Raw genomic sequence first — 14,804 nt, 5'->3', positions numbered from 1 at the left:
GGTTTAAAATTCTAATTCTATGATTCTATTCCAATAAGGTTTTGAATTTGTAAGATGGGGACAAAGGCAGTGTAAAGGTATAAATTAACACACTTCAGATCTAAACAAATGTTTTTATATACACCAGCAGAATGGAAATAAATTCTATATATTCCTTTTGTAAGCAATATGGGGATATTCTGCTTTATGTACTAGTGTCTACTTAAAAGCTGAATGTATATTTATTTTGATAAATATAATCAATCCTTGCAGTGAATCTACCAGTTAGGAAAGAATCCCTCAGATTTTATATATTAAAAGAAACAGGCCATAAACATCATATAAAATAATATTGTTACCAACTGGTTATGAAGCTCTATATTTCAAACGAAAGAGTACTATTTCTTACCTCTTTAAAAATATTTATTTACAAAAGCTTATTATTCTTTCTCCACTCTATAGGTTGACATGAGTCCAATCCAATTTTTCCATTAGAGAAAAGGAAAGGAGTCAGATTGGAATTGAATATGAAAGCTGGCTCTCTTTCAGCACTGTATATTGCCATCTTGGTAGAAAACAGGAACCAATAATTAAATAGATTATTCTAGCATAAAACATTTAATTTTCATTTATTTTCAAATATCACGGGTGGGTAAGTTTTGTTAGATGGACAGGATAGTATTTTAGTCAGATCTTTTTTCTAACTTGACTTGTTAGTATCTTCCACATGCATATTAAGACAATACACATTTTAAGACTGCCAACTGAATTCTTGTTATAAACCAAGCCAGGAAGCATTTTCCTCACAATGCCAAACCTACACAAATCACTAAAGACATTATTAGAGAAATTAGAGGTTTAAAAGTACATCCTTCCTGTCACTGACAATGTGGGCGTAAGCACAGCACCCACAGCCGTGTTTCAGCAGTCTTGGCATAGCATTCCTAAGGTAATAAAAATTCTTGAAGGTGGGCAGTTTCCGTCAATTAACTCTGAGAGAAACTCATCTGGAGCAGCCTCACCTCAGCCCACATATCACGATGATGCTGTCTACTCAATATGCCCTTGCTAGGGTGACAACATGTAAATGTTAAATTTCTGATCACTCCCCTCCCCCAAGTTAATCATATGTATTCTAAATCTAGAATACACATTAAATTAAAATAAAGAAGGCAAATTCTCCACCAGACTTGGTATTCTTTTTCTTAGTGGACCAAAGGGAGTTAAACTCAGGGTTGAAATTTTTCCTCTTTAAGTTATCTTCTTTCTTTCTATAGCAGCCTCCAGGAACGCCACCTGGAGTCAGCTGATTATAATGCACACACATCACAGAGTCTCTTAGTTAGCCTTGTTGAATATAAATAATGCCAACTACCAAATAACTGGCTCCTGAAGTGCTGGGTTTGGGGTTCTTACAACAGAAATTTCATTCCCTACTGTTGCTATCAGTGTAATCTTAACAATCATTTGTTCACTCTGACCAGGTTGATATTCAAGCATAGCCAACAGGATCTTAAGTTTTCTGTGAATGGCAACCTAGATGTTACACATTTACCAAAGATCAAACTACCACTAGTGTCATAAGACCACAAAAAGAAGAGAGCTTAGCAGTAGCTCTTTTTTGTCATTATTCTTCCATGACCAAAAGGAATTAAACTGCACAAGTTAACTGAAACTTGTCAGCATCACCAATGTACCTTCCTGTTGCTAACTCCTACAGTCTGTTCTCAGATCTGACTCACTTAGAAGCATCTGACTGCTGATTATTCCCTCTACTATGATACACTCCCTTCTCTAGGTTTCCAGAACATCACATTCTCCTATGTCACTCACAGGATTCTGTCTTCTCAATCTCATTTGATGGTTCTTTCTCTTCTTCCTGCCCTTGGAATTCCTTTTACCATGCTGTAAGTCTTTTCTTTTTCTTTTTGCATAGCCTTCATCAATTTCTTGTATACAATATGCATTTCTTATTTATTATGTTTATCATTTATTTTATGACTGCATTCTTTCTCCCACTAGACTGCAGATGTTTTTGTCTACTTTTGGTCATTGATGTCTGATGCCCGGATCAGTGCCTGGCACACAGTGATCAATAAGTATTTGCTGAATAAATAAACTTCTGTCTTTCTGATTTATATCAATATATATTTAAGCCATTCCCTAACTTCTTAGACTGAATGTTGCTTGAGAGGAGAAAATCAATACATTTACATAAGAGTATGTCACATAACATGATGTTGAGTTCTTACATGTAGGCTATGAAACTTGGGCTAGTATTAGTAAACAGGTGATAACCATTGGCAAACAGGAACTATGGTCATATTTACACTTTTGTTTCCAACTCAAGTAACTGGTTTATGCTATCTCTAGTCCCTTTCACTAAGAGATAATGTATTCAAAAATTTAAAACATGTATGGCTTTTTAGTAGGAACTTTAATTCAACCAATATTTTTAAACTATTGACTAGTTTTAAGAAAGCAGGGGCTTCCAAAACCCCTAGGCTGTGCAGACAGCCATGCGGGGCCCCAGCCCAACAACCAGGAGGCCAGCAGCAGCCCCATGTACCTCCTGGGTTGCACAGTCAACCTGCCCTCCAGTGGGCGCACAGCCACTGCACAAGACACAGCCTCACGGCCAACCAGGCTAGGGGCCAGCCCTGCCTCCCAGTGCACCTACAGCAGTCAGCTCATCACAACATAAGGGACCATGCAGCCCACATAGGGAGCACACCTAGAGCATATAACTCTGGTGACCAGAGGGGAGTGTGCTGTGGGGCCCCACAGGATGTCTCCTAAAAAAGGTCACTTCTCCAAGATCAGGAAACGTAATCAACTGACCTAACACATTGAAATAAACAGATAATTGGGCAAAATGAGGAGACAGAGGAATATGTTCCAAACAATGGAACAAGACAACTTCAGAAAAAGAACTAAATGTGGAGATAAGCAATCTGCCCAATAAAGAGTGCAAGGTAATGATCATAAGGATGCTCACCAAATGTGGAAGAAGAATGAACACAGTGAGAATTTCAACACAGAGAAAATATAAAGAAGAACCAAACAGAGCTAAAGAATACAATAACTGAAATTTTTAAATACACTAGAAGTAATCAATGGTAGATTAGATTATACAGAGGAATGGATGAGCAATCTGGAAAACAGAGTAGTAGAAATCACCCAAACTCAATAGAAAAAAGAATTTTAAAGAAAGCAGGATAGTTTAAGAGACCTCTGAGACAACATCAAGCATAATAACATTCACATTATAGAGGTCCCAGAAGGAGAGGAGAGAGGGAAAGGGGCAGAGAAATTATTTGAAGAAATAATAGCTGAAAACTTCCCTAACCTGGGAAAGGAAACAGACATCCAGGTCCAGGAAGCACAGAGAAGCCCAAACAAGATGAACCCAGAGAGACTTATACCAAGACACATTATAATGAAAATGGCAAAAATTAAAGAGAAAGAGAAAATCTTAAAAACAGCAAGAGAAAAGCAACTAGTGAGGAATTAGGGAACTCCTATAAGACTATCAGCTGACTTTTTAGCAGACACTTTGCAGGCCAGAAGGGAGTGACATGATATATTCAAAGTGATAAGAGGAAAAAAACTTACCAAGAATACTCTACCCGACAAGGTTATCATTCAGATTTGAAGCAGAGACAAAAAGTTTTACAAACAAAAGCTAAAAAAGTTTAGCACCATTAAACCAGCTTTAAGAGAAATGTTCAAGCGACTTCTCTAAGCAAGAAAGAAAAGGCCACAACTAGAAATATCAAAATTATGAAAAGAAAAATCTCACTAGTAAAGGCAAACATACAGTAAAGGTACTAGATCAACCACTTATGTAGCTCGTAGGAAGGTTAAAGGACAAAACTAATAAAACCATCTATATCTACAAGTAGTTAAGGGATATACAAAACAACAAGATGTGAAATTTAACATCAAAAACATTAAATGTGGGGACTTCCCTGGTGGCACAGTGGTTAAGAATCCACCTGCCAATGCAGGGGACATGGGTTCGAGCCCTGGTCTGGGAAGATCCCACATGCCGTGGAGCAACCAAACCCATGTGCCACAACTACTGAGCCTGCACTCTAGAGCCCGCGAGCCGCAACTACTGAACTTGCATGCCACAACTACTGAAGCCCACGTGCCTACAGCCCGTGCTCCACAACAAGAGAAGCCACCACAGTGAGTAGCCCCCACTTGCCGCAACTACAGAAAGCCCACACGCAGCAACGAGGACCCAACACAGCCAAAAACAAATAATAATTAATCAATTAATTAAAACAAAACAAAAAAACATTAAATGTGGTGAAGGGAGTAAAAATGTAGGGTGATTAGAATGCCTTTGAACTTAAGAGATAATCAACTTAAAATAATCATTCATATATATATATATACTGTTATATATGAACCTCATGGTAACCACAAACCAAAAACCTACAATAGATACATATAGAAAAACTAGAAAGGAATCCAAACAAATCACTAAAGATAGTCATCAAATCACAGGGGAATAGAGCAAAAGAAGAAGAAAGGAACAGAGAAGAACTACAAAAACAAACAGGAAACAACTAAAATGGCAATAAGTACATACCTATCAATAATTATTTTAAGTGTAAATAGACTAAACGTGCCAATCAAAAGACACAGCGTGGCTGAATGGATAACAAGACCCATACATACACTGCCTACAAGGACTCGTTTCTGGTCTAAAGACACACAAAGACAGGCCTAGGGCTGGTTGCCAGGTGGCAGGCAGCTGGGTGCCGCCATCGTGCCATACAGGGGGAGCTGTGTGCCTGGCTCCCACGTCCTGCAGCCATGTTGCCTTGCACCCTCCCCTCAGGGCGGTCCTGCCCTGGTCTGGGCTCAACGAGGCAAGGGCTGGAGCCTGGCAGTGGCAGGGCAGCCCAAGGCCCGAGATGGTGATCTTTCGTGCAGCTGTAAATTACTCCAACTGGCAGGGCAAGGGGGAGAAGCACGCTGTCTCCTGCCACAGGTTTCCCCCTAAAGGACTCAAAATGTCTGACCCAGTTATTAAAGGCTGTTCAGAAGGATAACTGGACCCCCACTAAGTAGTCTTTCCACAGTAGTGAACACTTCACCAAAGAAAGCTTCTCCACGAGGCTGGAGGATCAGCACTGACTGCTCAAGATCATGGCCGTGGCTTCCATCTTCCACCGGACTGAGAAGAAGCGAGCTGGAGGCCATGGATGCACCAGGAGAAAGGGTACCAGAAAGGCCTCAGGGCGCTTCAGGGGACATGTGAGTGAAGCAGACAGGAAAGGAGCTGCAGGGTCATCAACATCCTCAAGTGAAAGCCCAGGGGTCAAGCTGGAGCCCTGCAAGTTGAAGTGAGCTGCACTGTAGGGTAAAACTGCACCCAGGGCCACCCCAGAAGCCACCGGTCAGAAACTGGCGCAGCAGCCTCTGGAAGTACTCCAGAAGCCAATCTGGCTAGCGCAGCATTAGACGGCCGGGGAGAAGCAAACATGTCTGCTGCAGGTGCTGGCAGTCAGAACACCGCCTCCCCGGATGGGGGCCTGGTAGATAAGAGTGGCATTTCCATGGATGACGTTATCCCCCGCAGTATCTGGGGCTTGCAAATTTACTGGGTCGCTTCATTCTTACAGTTTCTCCTCCAAGCACGCTGGAAAGAGGCTGTCTGTCCCCTGAGAGCCCGCTGACCGAAAGAGGCTGAAGAGAGACATGGAGCCTGACTGCAGCAAAACCAGCCTGGGGCCCAACAAGGGCTTGGCACAGAGCCCCACAAGTTTGTCCCTCACAGCAACGCCTCAGAAGCCCTCCCAGAGCCCCTCCACCCCTCCAACAGATGTTACCCTGAAGCCAGGCACAGAAGCTGTGCTAAGTGAGCACAGGGACACCAGCCCCATGTTCATCAAGGAGAGCATCCTGTCAGCATTGCGGGCCTACAAATTCGTCAGTTTGTTGCAGTCCTGCTGCTTCTCATCCTGGCAGAACAAGAACAAAGTGTGCTTCCTTTGGGAGCAGGCGGAGAAGGACAGCAAGCTAAAGACCCTGCGACACAGGGTCAGCTGCTTGGACAGCCAGGCGTGCAAGCTGCAGGAGAAGCGGGACCAGCTGAAGAGAGTGAGCTTCCCCTACCTGAGCAGGCGGCTGTCCCCTTAGCCCCCACCCTGCGGTCAGTACCAGAGCCTTGAGGCTCCCACACTGCCTGGTTATCATGGGGCGGGGTTCTGGCTGATGGCCTCCGAGCACTTCTATGTGTTGCATGCTCCCTGCTGTCTCTGCAGAGGCTATGATAGTAGCTGTACCTTGTAGAAGAGGAGCCCAGGTTGGTGAGCTTACCTCACTCACTCCAGGGCACACTCAAGAGGCATCTTAGGAATGGGGGTTTAGCTAGTGAGAAAGAAGGCATTTCGTGTCAGCTGGGAAAGCCAGAACCACTCAATGAATGGTTGACAATTGGTTTTCCACTTGAACAGGGGAAATCCCTTTGTATTGCATAGCTCACACAAACATAAAATCCTAATGAATTAGGATCTAAATGTAAAATAAAATAGACATAGTAAACTATTAGAAAAATTATAGGAGACTCTTAAAATCATGTGGAGGTTTTTTCATTCATGTTCTAATTAATATCCTTGAAGTTAAAGAATTTTGAACATTAATAATAATTTCTTTAAAAAAAAAAAACATACACACAGAGTGAAAGTGAGGGGATGGAAAAAGTTAATCCATGCAAATGGAAACAAAAAGAAAGCTGGAGTAGCAATACTTATATTAAAAAAGTAGCCTTTAAAACAAAGCTATAACAAAGACAAAGAATGACATTACATAATGATAAAGTGATCAATCCAACAAGAAGATATAGCAATTGTAAATATATATGCACCCAATATAGAAGCATCTAAATACATAAAGCAAATATTAACAAACATATAGGGAGAAAGTGACAGTAATACAGTGGATACACAGTGATCCAAAATCTATGGGATGCAGCAAAAGCAGTTCTAAAAGGGAAGTCTAGTGATACAAGCCTACCTCAGGAAACAGGAAAAATCTCAAAAAAACAATCTAAACTTACATCTAAAGAAACGACAAGAAGAACAAAGAAAACTCAAAGTTAGTAGAAGGAAAGAAATAATAAAGATAAGAGCAGAAGTAAATGAAATCGAGACTAAGAAATAGAAAAGATTGATGAAACTAAGAGCTGGTTCTTTAAAAATATAAACAAAATTGATAAACCTTAAGCCAGACTCATCAAGAAAAAAAAAGAGGCTCAAATTAAAAAAATCAGAAATTAAAAAGGAGAAGTTACAACTGACACCAGAGAAATACAGAGGATCATAAGAGATTACTATGAACAATGACATGCCAATAAATTTGTCATCCTAGAAGAAATGGGTGAATTCCTAGAAACATACAATCTTGAAGACTGAATCAGAAAGAAATAAAAAATATGGACAGACCAATTACTAGTAACAAAACTAAATCAGTTTAAAAAAAAAAAAAAAAACTCCTGACAAATAAATGTCCAGGACCAGATAGCTTCACAGGTAAATTCTACCAAACAGTTAGAGAAGAGTTAACACCTATCTTTCTCAAACTACTCCAAAAATTTAAAGAGGAAGGAATGCTTCCAAACTCATTCTATAAGGTTAGCATTACCTTGACACTAAAACCAGACACCACAAAAAATGAAAATTAGAGGCCAATATCACTGATAAACATAGAAGCAAAAATCCTCAACAAAATATTAGCAAACTGAATTCAACAACACATTAAAAGGATCATACACCGTGATCGAGTAGGATTTATCCCAGGGATGCAAGGATGGTTCAATATACACAAATCAATGTGATACGCCACATTAAAAAACTGAAGAATAAAAATCATATGATCATCTCAACAGATCCAGAAAAGCTTCTGACAAAATTCATCATCCATTTGTGATAAAAAAAAAAAAACCTCAAAAAAAAACAAAAAAAAAAACAAAAAAAAACCTCATCAAAGTAGGTATAGAGAAAATATAGCTCAACATAATAGAGGCCAACAGTTACAAACCCACAGCCAACATCACAGTCAACAATGAAAACCTGAAAGCATTTCCTCTAAGATCAGGAACAAGACAAGAATGCCCATTGTTCCCACTTTTATTCAACATAGTATTGGAAGTCCTAGCCACAGAAGTCAGACAAGCAAAAGAAATAAAATAAATCCAAATTGGAAAGGAAGAAGTAATACTGTCACTATTTGCAGATGGTTTGATACTACATATAGAAAATCGTAAAGCCACCACTAAAATACAGTAAGTCCCCTACATACACATGAGTTCTGTTCCAAGAGCACAGTCGTAAGTCCAATTTGTTCATAAGTCCAACAAAGTTAGCCTAGGTACCCAACTAACACAATCGGCTATATAGTACCGTACTGTAATATGTTTATAATACTTTTCACACAAATAATACATAAAAAATAAACACAAAAAATAAAGAAAACACTTTTAATCTTACAGTACAGTACCTTGAAAAGTACAGTAGTACAGTACAACAGCTGGCATACAGGGGATGGCATCAAGTGAAGAGGCAAGAAGACTTAATGGAGGAGGGAGAGGAGGTGGGAGATCGTAGAGCTGAAGGATCATCAGCAATAGGGAATGGAGGGTAAGCTGCAGTTTCACTCACACCTGACGTTAATGGTGCAGGTTCTGGTTCCTTGCTGGATTCAATTCTATCTACCCTCCTGAAAAAATGACCCAGTGATGTCTGGGTAGTAGCTCTTTTTTTCTCATCATAGATGACACAGTAGCACTGGACTGCATTCTGAACGGCGGCTGCAACCCTCATGTACCGTTCTACGTTCGGGTCCTGTGCCTCTAAAACTAACAGTGCCTGGTCAAATAAAGAAAATCCCCTTGTCATTTCCTGCATCATGAATCTCTTCGGTTCTTCAGTTACTACTTCTTCCTCTTGTCTCTCTTAGTCCTTTCTCTGGGCCTCCAGTTCCATCAGGTCTTCATCAGTAAGCTCCTCGTGTTGCACAGCAAGGAGTTCGATGAAGTCGTCCTCTTGCAGATCTAGCTCCAGCTTCTCACTGAGGGTCACTAAGTTGCTGAAGACCACGTTCACATCTTTGAAAGTTTGCAACTTGAAGGTTCATATGTAGGGGACTTACTGTATACAAAGCACTCTACAACTCAACACCAACAAAAACAAACGATCTGACTAGACAATGGGCAGAGGGCCTGAATAGACATTTTTCCAAATAAGACATACTGATAGCCAACAGACACGTGGAAAGATGCTCAACATCACTAATCATCAAGGAAATAAAAATCAAAACCACAAAGGGATACCATTTCACACCTGTCAGAATGGCTATCATCAAAAAGACCACAAATAACAAGTGTTGGTGAGGATGTGGAGAAAAGGGAATCTTCGTGTACTGTTGGTGGGATTGTAAAATGGTACAACCACTATAGAAAACAGTATGATGGTTCCTCAAAAAATTAAATATAGAACTGCCATATGATCCAGCAATTTCACTTCTGGGTATATACCTTTAAAAAGTATGAATTTGAAAACATATATATACCCCGAAATTCACTGCAGCACTTTTTACAATAGCCAAGATATGGAAGCAACCTAAGTGTCTGTCAATAGACGAATGGATAAAGAAGATGTGGTGTATATATACAATGGAATATTATTACTCAGCCGTAAAAAAATGAAATTTTGCCATTGCAACAACATGAATGGATGTAGAGGGTATTATGCTCAGGAAATAAGTCAAACAGAGAAAGACAAATACTGTATGATCTCAATTATATGTGGAATCTAAAAAACAAAAAACAAATAAATGAAAACAGACTCATAGATACAGAGAACAAACAGGTGGTTGCCAGAGGGGAGGGGTGGGGGTGGGGAACAAAATAGGTGGAGGAGATAAAGAGGTAAAAACCTTCAGTTATAAAATAAATAAGCTGTGGAGATGTAATACACAGCATAAGGAATACTCTTCAATAGTATTGTAATAACGTTGTATGGGGACAGATGGGTGCTAGACTTACTGTGGTGATCATTTCATAATGTATGCGAATGTCAAATCTCTGTAGTACACCTGAAACTACATAATATTATATATCCAACTATATATATATTTTTAAAAAAAAAACAGGGGCTTTACTAAGATGAAACACAATTATTCTTTGAAACACAACCAGAAATAGAACCCTGTTTAATGATTCTACTAATCCACATCACTATTTCTAGATATTACTTTAGGTCATAAGCTGTTACATATACATTCTGAATACAATATTGATATAACAAAATATCTTATTTTCATGAAAAATGATAAAAGTAGCTACAATTTTTTGAGTTCTTATTACCTGCCAGCTAATGTACTAAATTCTTTACATCTTTTATCTCTTTTAATTCTCACAGTAACACTGTGAAATAGGGCGTTTCTGAAATTCTTAACTGAAGAAATTGATGATTAGAGAGGTTAAAGTGGAGCCGCATTTTAAATCCAGGTGTAAGTCTTGAAAGCTATACTGTAAACCCCTAATGGTGTAATTGTTTACCCCAGGAACACATGTGATAATAATCAGATTCTACCGATTAAGAAAAGAGAGACACAAGATAATATGCTAAAAGTTGTATAGCTAATCAACAACATGGTGGCTACAAGAAACATATTTCGTGAATTCCAGTCCCTTAACCTAGTTTTCCCATGAACATAGCTTATGTATTTATTCATTTATTTCATTAATTTTAATTAAGGGGTAATACATACCACACTGTTTTTGAAAAAAATCAAAGAATACAGAAATACTTAAAGTAAAAAGTAAAGGTAAAAATGATCAGTTTGCTAAATCCTTCTAGAATTTTTTTCTAAGTGTTTACAGACAAACAGAAAAATATAGCTTTGTTTTGGATTTATTGCAGTATAAATGAAATGATATATGTACTATTACAAAATGTACTTTTCCCTTAGCAATGTGTTTTACGGAACTTTCCATGCCAATGAACGCACACACACACAAACACAAAACTTATTTTAAGTTGCTAAAGTTTCTCTATCAATGACAGATTATTTATAATTTTCAATACTATAGACAATGCTTCAGTGAACATCATTACATCCCGTTTTGTGCACACTGCACAGATATATAATCCATTATTTGTTAAATTACTGTAATTTTTATCAAAATACTGCAATCATATATACACTTATTAAAGTTGAACTAAAAGACTCATGATGAAAGACAGAAAACCCTTACCCACTGTTCTCTATGCTGCAGAGGATACCAGCGTCAACTTTTCTAGTCATTCTCCTGTTTCCATATTTCTAAGTAAAATCTTTATACTGATATTTCTTTTTTTTTATATATAACATGGGCATACATTTCTTTAAAATTTTAAAAATTTATTTATTTTATTTATTTTTGGCTGCGTTGGGTCTTCATTGCTGTGTGCAGGTTTTCTCTAGTTGTGGCAAGCGGGGCCTACTCTTCATTGCGGTGCACAGGCTTCTCACTGCAGTGGCTTCTCTTGTTGCAGAGCACGGGCTCTAGGCGCGTGGGCTTCAGTAGTTGTGGCACGTGGGCTCAGTAGTTGTGGCTCGCGGGATCTAGAGTGCCGGCTCAGTAGTTGTGGTGCATGGGCATTGTTGCTCCATGGCATGTGGGATCTTCCCAGACCAGGGCTTGAACCCATGTCCCCTGCATTGGCAGGCAGATTCTTAACCACTGCGCCACCAGGGAAGCCCTATATTGATATTTCTTAATTTATCAATATTAGATATCAGATATATTATCTTCTTCCCATGGTAGAGGAGGTGTTAGTTCTTCCTGATTTATCAATATTAGCCATATCTTTTCTCCACAGTGAAGATTTACTGATTCTTCTCACTAACCCAACTCCCCTCCCCCCCAATTTTTGGTTAAATCAGTAAGTTTTAAAAAATTCCAGGGACTTCCCTGGTGGCGCAGTGGATAAGAATCCACCTGCAAATGCAAGGGACATGGGTTCAATCCCTGGTCCAGGAAGATCCCACATGCCTCAGAGCAACTAAGCCCATGCACCACAACTACTGAGCCTGTGCTCTAGAGCCCACGTGCCACAACTACTGAAGCCCCTGCGCCTAGAGCCTGTACTCCGCAACAAGAGAAGCCACCGCAATGAGAAGCCCACGCACCGCAACGAAGAGTAGACCCTGCTCGCCGCAACTAGAGAAAGCCCACGCGCAGCAACGAAGACCCAACACAGCCATAAATAAATAAATAAATTTATATATTAAAAAAAACTCTTTAAAATATTCCAGGTATACAAAGAGTGTGAATTTCTGAAGCGTATACTAAGATCACAACTCCTTTCTTGTACAACTTTTTTTCCCTAGAGTTGATGACTGCCTCACTTTTTCCCATTTGCTTTGTTTTCAACATACCTATCAGTAATTTTTTCCAAATGCTCCAACACCATTGTGGCACACGATTCAATGATATTTTCCATATGTTCAAGCAAATCAGTTTCTATTTTTTCTCCTGGAAAACACCCTGGACTCTACAGTCTTGCTGTACAAATGACACCCTGGGACTTTCTTATGGAGCTCTTCTGTGTTTGATTTCCCATTTCCTAGATCCCTCATCTTCTTTTCTTATCAACTAGCTTTTTAGATTTTGCTAGGGTACATCCTCTGTAGTTTTACAGCTTTCTACTATCTCCCCCCCTTATCCTCCCAATGCTTTTGAGTCATATAATATCTACATATCAGAGTTTATAATATATAAATTCTGTCCTAGAATAGTAAGCCCCCCATTAATCCTATGGATTCAATGCTCATATCAAGTCTTTTGCTATATTTTCATCACTTGGTTACCTAAAGTGTGTCCTCTAGTAGTTTCTCAAGAAGGCATTAGGGAAATTATATTTTCTGAGTTTTTGCATGTTTAAAAACGTTGCCTTTTCACCTGAACAACAGTTTGAGTAGATATAAAATTCTTAGGTCACACTTTCCGTCCTTGAGGACTTTACAGATCTTGCTCTACTGTCTTCTGACACTGAACTTTTCTGAGAATTCTGAAGCCAATTTGAATCATTCTCCCCGTCATGTTTATTCTTCTACTCTGGAGTCATTAAAAAACATTTTTTTTGTAGTCCAATAACATTACTAGATTATGCCTTAACGTTAATTGTTCTCTGTAAATTCTTTCTGGCTCATGATGTGCCCTGTCAATCTATAGATTCAAATCTGCATTTGTTTTGAGCAGTTTCTTTGAAAAATACCTGTAAATATTATATTGTATTACTTGAGTTTTATTCTTCAAGGACAACAATTATTCTCCTTTATCCATGTGCCACATCTAACACTGGTTCTTTATTCCTTTTAGACATGTGGTTAAGTTCCATTTCATTTTGTTCATTTTTTCTCAATTTTACCCTCCATGTACCTTACTGTGTTTTCCAGAAGTGTCTATTCTTTTTCCTGCTTCCAATATGCCCCTCATTTCATTGACATTTAATTTTTCTCTTCCACTTATTTTTCGAGCTCTGTTAGCTAAACTTCACCTTTTGCACTAACCCTTCCTTGACCTACCTCTGCTTTGAGTTCTAGTTTTATCAAAGAACTTGCAAGATTAATTTTTAAAAATTATCATTCAAGACAATATATCTTATTGCAACTTTCATCAGGAATATTTTTCAATTGTCATTTATTTTTATTTTTGTTTACATCAACTTTTTATTTTTTTATTTATTTATTTTGCCATGCTGCACGGCATGTGCAATCTTAGTTCCCTGAGCAGGGATCGAACTTATGCCCCCTGCAGTGGAAGCGCAGGGTCTCAACCACTGGACTACCAAGGAAGTCCCTACTTAAACTTTCTAAAATTGTATCTCTTTATATAAAATCCCTGCTGGTTCCTTTATGATAATAATCTATAAATGAAGTACGTTTTTCCTGGACCAGCTCTTCATAAGAGATTCATGTAGCTCACAATGAAGTTCCTGAGGACCCAAGGTTGTGTGAGGGAGTTATTTTATTCTTGACTTCTCCCTAGCCAACAAAGCTGCTAATAATACAGAGTCTCTTGAGACTTCCCTGGTTGCGCAGAGGTTAAGAATCTGCCTGCCAATGCAGGGGACATGGGTTTGAGCCCTGGTCCGGGAAGATTCCACATTCTGTGGAGCAACTAAGCCAGTGAGCCACAACTACTGAAGCCTGTGCGCCTAGAGCCCGTGCTCTAGAACAAGAAGCCACGACGATGAGAAGCCCGTGCACCGCAACGAAGAGTAGCCCCCGCTCGCCGCAACTAGAGGAAGCCCGCACACAGCAACAAAGACCCACACAGCCAAAAATAAAACCAAATAAATGAATTTTTTAAAAATATGGTGTATTTCCAATTCCTCATTCAGCTTATCTTCTTTTCTTTCTTGGTGCCAAACTAGGTATTGAGAAGTCCCTGCTAGTAGCCTGTGAAAGGTTCCAAAATTATTTTTGCCCCCCCCAAAGAATACCACCTTTTGTGGAGCATACACCTTACTGGCTTTCACTGAGATCTTCAGATGAAAGCATTCTATCTCATCATTTTATGAAACCCATTTGGCCTTTGTTGCATTTGGTAGCCCTTAATTTTCTGATTTGGTGTTAACAGATATATCCTACTCTTACTGAAGACGGAGTTTGCATTTTTCTTTCTTGTTCATCCTCCTTCTTTTTTTTCCTGGCGATTTCTAAGAGAAGCAGACAATGTCATTGTTATTCTACTATTTTAAAGTCTGTAATGAGCCCTTTTTTTTTTTTTTATCACTCTCTGAACTGCTTTTCAG

The 14,804-nt window shown here is 39.1% G+C and overlaps 1 protein-coding gene and 1 pseudogene across 2 annotated transcripts in view; one reads left to right on the top strand and one right to left on the bottom strand.

Moving 5' to 3' along the window:
- The window catches only part of PPM1E (protein phosphatase, Mg2+/Mn2+ dependent 1E), a 207,688-nt gene that overhangs the window by 32,183 nt on the left and 160,701 nt on the right, over positions 1-14,804 (bottom strand). The window lies entirely within an intron of this gene.
- LOC118886544 lies at positions 4,911-6,138 on the top strand (annotated as a pseudogene).

This window comes from Balaenoptera musculus, chromosome 20, assembly GCF_009873245.2.
Source record: "Balaenoptera musculus isolate JJ_BM4_2016_0621 chromosome 20, mBalMus1.pri.v3, whole genome shotgun sequence".
Lineage (NCBI taxonomy): Eukaryota > Metazoa > Chordata > Mammalia > Artiodactyla > Balaenopteridae > Balaenoptera > Balaenoptera musculus.
Note: the sequence above shows the minus strand (reverse complement) of the source record. Positions and strands in the feature narration are given on the sequence as shown.